The sequence below is a fragment of the Suncus etruscus genome, chromosome 2 (assembly GCF_024139225.1).
Source record: "Suncus etruscus isolate mSunEtr1 chromosome 2, mSunEtr1.pri.cur, whole genome shotgun sequence".
NCBI classification, from domain to species: domain Eukaryota; kingdom Metazoa; phylum Chordata; class Mammalia; order Eulipotyphla; family Soricidae; genus Suncus; species Suncus etruscus.
The window spans coordinates 33,425,144-33,432,000 of NC_064849.1; positions in this window are offsets into that span (position 1 = coordinate 33,425,144).

A 6,857-nucleotide genomic window follows, 5' to 3' on the forward strand; every position below is an offset into this window, starting at 1 on the left:
CTATTTGATCACTTCTGTGACTTCTATTTTTTTTGTAAATTAACAAAAAAGTATAATAAATGTTAATTTTTTATGATCATTTTTACAATATGGCAGTCCCTCTACAGTGAAAAAGTTAATTACGCCTGCAGTTTTGTTCATAGATCACAACAGCATAAACCGGGATTTACACAACATACAACATATATTATAGAACTGAATATAAATGCACTTATTGTATTTTAAATTGGATTTTCTACTCCTCAGCTGTTTGTCACTGACTGACCAGCAGGGGAGAACAGCAGGCAGCCCATCCAGAGATCAGAGATCACTCTGTTACAATCCATTCAGTTTAACATCTTTCCTTCTCCTACCTTAACATCTTTCCTCCTACCTTTCTCCTTTCCTGCTTTTTCCTTTTTCCTTCTGTTCCACCTTACTTCTCTCCTTATTCACACCATAACTTCTTTCTTCCTTTCTACCTTTCCTCTGTCCATCTTTCAATGTTTTCTTCTTTTCACCCTTAATTACATTTCTTCTTCTTCTTATCCACAATTCCTTCTATTCCTTCTGGTAGTGACCATGTGGCTTACCTCTTTTTTTTTTTTTTTGGTTTTTGGGCCACACCCAGCGATGCTCAGAGGTTACTCCTGGCTGTCTGCTCAGAAATAGCTCCTGGCAGGCACGGGGGACCATATGGGACACTGGGATTCGAACCAACCACCTTTGGTCCTGGATCAGCTGCTTGCAAGGCAAATGTCACTGTGCTATCTCTCCGGGCTCTTAATAATGCTGCCAACTTCTTCCTAGCTGCCTCTGCACTACACCTCTGTCTCCTGTGCTCTCTCTCCCACTCTCTGACTTTCACTGCCTACAAGCTACTGCACAGGTGGCCCTCCTAAATGATTCCTCTGAATCCTGGGTAGTTGTAGTCCAGCTGCAATGTTCTGATCCTCTCACCATGTGAAGGCCAGAAATCAATTCCCATAATTTCCCGCCCCCTCTCCCATTAATGACTGTCCTTCTGTAAAAATGAGAGAGGGGGGGAGAAAGAGAGAGAGAGAGAGAGAGAGAGTTGAGAGAGAGAGAGAGAGAGAGAGAGAGAGAGAGAGAGAGAGAGAGAGAGAGAGAGAGAGAGAGCAGTTGGCTCTGCTGCTAAATGTCTTCAGCAGGCCGCATGTGGCCTGTGGGCCGTAGTTTGAGGACCCGTGGTCTAGAGGTTCAGGACTAGCACTTTTAGATGAGTACATCTTTTTATTCTGTTTTGTTTTGGGCCACACTTGGCAGTGCTCAAGGCTTACTCCTGACTCTGCCTCAGGAATTATACCTGGATACTGGTGGGCTTGGGGAACCATCTTCGGTGCCTGGAATTGACCTTGGGAATGCTACATACAAGACAAATGCCCTATTAGCTGTGCTATTGCTCTGGCTCCATGAATACCTCTTTTCATTACTTTTTTGTTGCTAAATGGATGTTCTTATTTTTTTTTAGTTTCATTTTATTAAGAGACGGTGATTTACAAAGTCCAAAGTTGAAGGTAAATTGTTTCAGGCATACAATGTTTCAACACCAACCCCACCACCAGAATGACCTTCCCTCCCCAGGTTTCCTCCTGTTCCCTTGCCTGCCCTCTTGCAGTCACATAACAAATTTATTTCATATTGCTTGAGGAACCAGCAAACTCTTTTGAAGTTTGCTTGTTTTGTTTGGGTGCCACACCCTGTGGGACACAGGGGCATTTCCCAACTCTGGGCTCAGGAGTGACCCCTGGTGGTGCTTTGGAATTTGAACCCAGATTAGCCACATACAAGGGAAGCACCTTTGCCTCTGTACTTTGTCCAGCTCCTGATGGGCAGTTCTGACAGCCAAAGAACCATCTTAAGCCTTGTACATAGCATGTGAGCAACACAGTACATGCCAGTGCCCTAAGCTGAGTTTCTAGAATCTTCCTTTAAGCTTAAATTAATTTGTTTCCTCGGTTATATTTGTGGTGAAGGATGAGGGAGGGCCTGCACACAGGCTTGGTTGCCATGTTTGCACACTTAATGGCTGTGTTTACCACCATCACACATTTTTTTTGTGGTGTTCACTCATGTCTAGTGGTTCAGCAGGAAACCCAGTGCATGTGGATGGCATTAAGGATCAAATTCAAGGCCTCGGGTGCTTTAGTCACTGAGTTGTGGTGGGAGGATGTCATTACGCACTACTGACCCTTGTTCTTGGGGGCTCCTATGTTATTGAGACCTCTAAGACTTTCAGAATGCCCAAGTTACATTTATGAGTTATTGGGAAATGATTCTTTTAAAAATCCAGGCATGCTCAGGGGTTGCTCCATTCTCTAGGCTTAAGTATCACTCTGGGGATGCTCAGGGAATCATGCGGTTTGCAGAGACAAAGATCTTCGCAAGGCAAAGATCCTATCTGCTGTATAAACGCTCCAGTCAGAGTTTTCAGAAATTTTGTTGGATACCTGGGCAAGTGTGGAGTTGGGTAGAGCAACCTAGGTGATCATGGTGAGATTGGTTTTGGAGTTTAACAGTAGCATGGGGCCGGAGAGATAGCATGAAGGTAAGGTGTTTGCCTTTCATGCAGAAGGACAGTGGTTCGAATCTCGGCATCCCATATGGTCTCCTGTGCCTGCCAGGGTGCGATTTCCAAGCATAGAGCCAGGAGTAACCCCTGAGCGCTGCTGGATGTGACCACAAAACAAAACAAAAACAGTAGCATCACAGTGGCATTTACCAGGTTCCTGGGAAATGTTAGCTGGTGTTCACACTGCCTCAGAAGAGATAAAACACACCGGAGGCCTATCTTGTTAGTGCATCAACAGCTTTGTTGGGAAATGCCTGCTGTTTAAGACCAGGGTGAACATATCTGACATAAGATCTAGTGAGATTCAGCAGTGTGTGTGCATTGTCCAGGGAGGAGCCTCCTGCTTCTCTCTCAGGCTGCTGGGGGAGGGTCCTTGAGGTAGGACAGGGATCTCTGCTCCTTCTCACTGCCTGAGCTCCTTCCTCCTATTTGTTCTGCCCTGTGGGCCACCCCCAATCTAACCAACAACCAAATATACAAAACCAATCAACAAACTAACAAAAATCAATCAACTAAATAACCAGCCAGCCAATCCAACCAATTAACCCAACTGGCTAACTAGGGCTGGAACGATAACACAGCAGTAGGGAATTTGATTTGCACATGGCAGACCCAAGATAGACCCAGGCTTGATCCCGTTCCCCATGCCTGCCAGCCTGAGCCTTCCAGGAGAGATTTTTGAGCACAGAGCCAGGAGTAACACACCTGAACACTGCCAGGTGTGGCTCAAAATTATATAAACAACAACATCCCCGCCCCCCCCCCCCCAAAAACCAACTGGCTAACTAACCAATCAAGCAATGAATTCAAACAGCCCAATAACCAAACCAACAGACAAATGAACAAACAAAATCAACCATACATGCTTAGAAATGGGAGTATCCACCAAATCTAGCCTCTTTGTTCAAGTTTTTCTTGGCGGGGCCCATCCACAGACCTCACTCAGTTCTCCCATTGTTGGAAAAACCCTCTCTTACTAATTAATGAAAACAATGCAAAATGGTATGAATAAATCATACATACCACTCCACCCACCAATTCTTCCATTAAAAATTCAAAACATTTTTATTATTGTTTTTATTTTTTCTACTGCTTCTATTTAACTATTTCTTTTTGCTTCTTCGTGCAATCCTTCTGGGTATTTTCTGAACAATTAGAAAACCATGTATCTTATGGTTTGTTGTTACACAAATGGATAAGCTCGTCCATGCTTTGATTTTGTTGTCTGTTATTTTAGGGTCATACTCCAGGCTCTGTTCTTGGGGGCTCACGTCTGGTAGTACTTGGCCCATGTGCACTTTGAATCTGGTAATAGTATGTGGCTTCTTGCCATTTTGTTTGCTTTAGTAATTCATGTTTCATACATGAGTGAAACATCGGTAGTTGTCTTTTACTTTCTTACTTATTTCACTGAGAATAATCACTCCAAGGTTTGTCTCAAGTCATGATTTTATCTTTATTTATTTTTATTTTTTATTTTTTATTTTTTTTTTTTTTGGGCCACACCCGGCAGTGCTCAGGGGTTACTCCTGGCTGTCTGCTCAGAAATAGCTCCTGGCAGGCACGGGGGACCATGTGGGACACCGGGATTCGAACCAACCACCTTTGGTCCTGGATCGGCTGCTTGCAAGGCAAATGCCGCTGTGCTATCTTTCCGGGCCCGATTTTATCTTTTTACATGGCAGAGTAGTAGTCCATTTTGTACACAGACTATGGCTTCTGTATCTACTCTTTATGCATAAGCATTTACATTGGTTTTCTGATTTGGCTTTTGTGACTAATGCTGTATAGCACCTCATTTAAAAATGATCTTAATTTAATTTGTTATCATTTTAGTTTTGCAGCTCACACCTAATAGTGCTCCAGAGCTCAGGATGATCATGTGGTGCTGGGGATTGAACCTGGGCCTCCCACACGTGAAGCATGTGATAGCCCTTTGAGTTACCATCTCTTCCTTAAGAGAACAACAATAACAATACAGCAACAACCACAAAAATGCTTTATTAAGGTGTACTTTATTATAAATTCACCTGTATCATTTGGCATATGTCTCAGTAATCTGGGTTCAATCGCTGGCACAAAATTTTTTTAAACTTATTTTATGTATGGGAATCAATGATTTTCAGAAATTTTACAGAGCTGGGAAACTATCCCAAGATTTAGCTTGCTTCCATGATCCCTAAATGAGATTCCTCTCAGTCACTTCCCATGTTCAGCCCCAGTCCTTGAAACTCCTCATCTGCTTTCTTTCTTGCTAGATTTACATTTTTTGGACTCTTTCCTTAAGTTTTTTCGTTTTTTGGGGGGGGCCACACCCAGTGATGTTCAGGTCTTATAACTGGTTCTGCCTCAGGAATCTCTACTGGCAGTGTTCTAGGGACCATATAGGATGCTGGGATTTAAACTCAAGTCAGCCACATGCAAGACAAACACCCTTCTTGCTGTATCTGCAGCTCCATTTTCTGCAACTTTCATGGCCACATAAAATATAGGGTTTCATGCTTCTTCTATCCATGCTTCTTTCTCTTTGCATTCTGTTTTTGTTTGCTTTCAGGCCTGTTTTCAATGCTTACTCCTGAAATGGTATTCAAGGTATACTCTTGCTGTGTTTGTGGTGACAGGATGCAACCCAGGTGGTCTTCATGAAGGGTAAGTGCTTTCTCTGCTGTACTATTTCCTGGTCACTGTTTGGCTTCCACTATTGTGGTCAGTGTGTTCCTGATGAGGTATGGTTGTGATTTTGTAGTTGATCGGACCAATTTCTAAGCCGTGTGTCATAAAAAAAGTGGCAATAATAAATAAATAAATAAATAAATAAATAAATAAATAAATAAATAAATGTGGCAATAAATACTACTGTGAAAGCTGGTTAGAAATGCTGGTATTCTAAAAAAAAACAAGGGCCGGCGAGGTGGCGCTAGAGGTAAGGTGTCTGCCTTACAAGCGCTAGCCAAGGAAAGGACCACGGTTCGATCCCCCGGTGTCCCATATGGTCCCCCCAAGCCAGGGGCAATTTCTGAGCGCGTAGCCAGGAGTAACCCCTGAGCATCTAACGGGTGTGGCCCGAAAAAAAAAACAAAAACAAAAACAAAACAAAACAAAAAAAATGCTGGTATTTTCTAGGGTGTCTGATCTAATCTTCTCTGAAGGTTGTTTTCTCTTCTCAAACCAGCCACCACTGATAGTATCTTCTGGTCTGGTGAATTCTGCCCAGAAACAATAGGAGAAAGAAGCTTCCAGTTCACTCTCTGACTCCTTGAAATGATTGGAAGTGTTTCTTAATTCTTTTATTTGGAAACTTTCTTCATCTTTCTTTATGACTTGCATGGTTAAAAACATTTAAATTTGGGAGTGTGGACCACCCCCAAAAGAAAATATAAAGGAGTATAGTATATAGTATACTATATAAATAGTATATATATATATATAAGTATATATATATATATACTATATAGTATAGTATATTGTATAGTGGTAGGTCACTTGCTTTTATGTGGCTAACCAGGGTTCAATCTCTATCACCCCATAAGGTTTTCTGCCCTACCAGGAGTGAACCTTGGGTGCAGAAATAGGCGTAAACTATGAGCAATGTTGGGTGTGACCCATAACCAAGCCAAACCAAAACCAAAAAAGTATTTTAATTGTGACTAGTACATTTACTGTAAACAGTAGAAAGTTCATGTTTATTGCTTTAAGAATAATAAAAAACAGGGACCATAAAGAAACTATAGAAATAAGACACTTGTTTTGCATGAAATCAACTCCAGTTGATCCCTGGCACTGCATATGGTATCCTAACTACTTCTAAAAATGACTCCTGAACACAGAACTAGGGGTAGCTCCTGAGCACCTCTAGATATGGTCTAATGTTCCCAGTCCCCTCAAAGAACAATAACACTTTAAAAAAAAACAAACACCTGGGCTGGAGAGATAGCACGGAGGTAAGGCATTTGCCTAGCATGCAGAAAGATGCTGGTTTGAATCCCGGCATCCCATATGGTCCTTCGAGCCTGCCAGGAGCGATTTCTGAGCGTGGAGCAAGGAGTAACCTCTGAGCGCTGCTGGGTGTGACCCCAAAACCAAAAACCAAAACAAACAAACAAACAAAAACAAACAAAAAAATGAAGAAAAACAGAAACACTAGACAATCCTATTCACAATTGTGTGCCCCCAAATTCTGAACCTGGGAATCAGCTTTAAAGGAGGTGACTGACCCTAGGGAAATGGAATTTCTTCCTACACTAGTCTATGTGGCCTGAGGCCTGAAGTGACTACGTGCCTGATG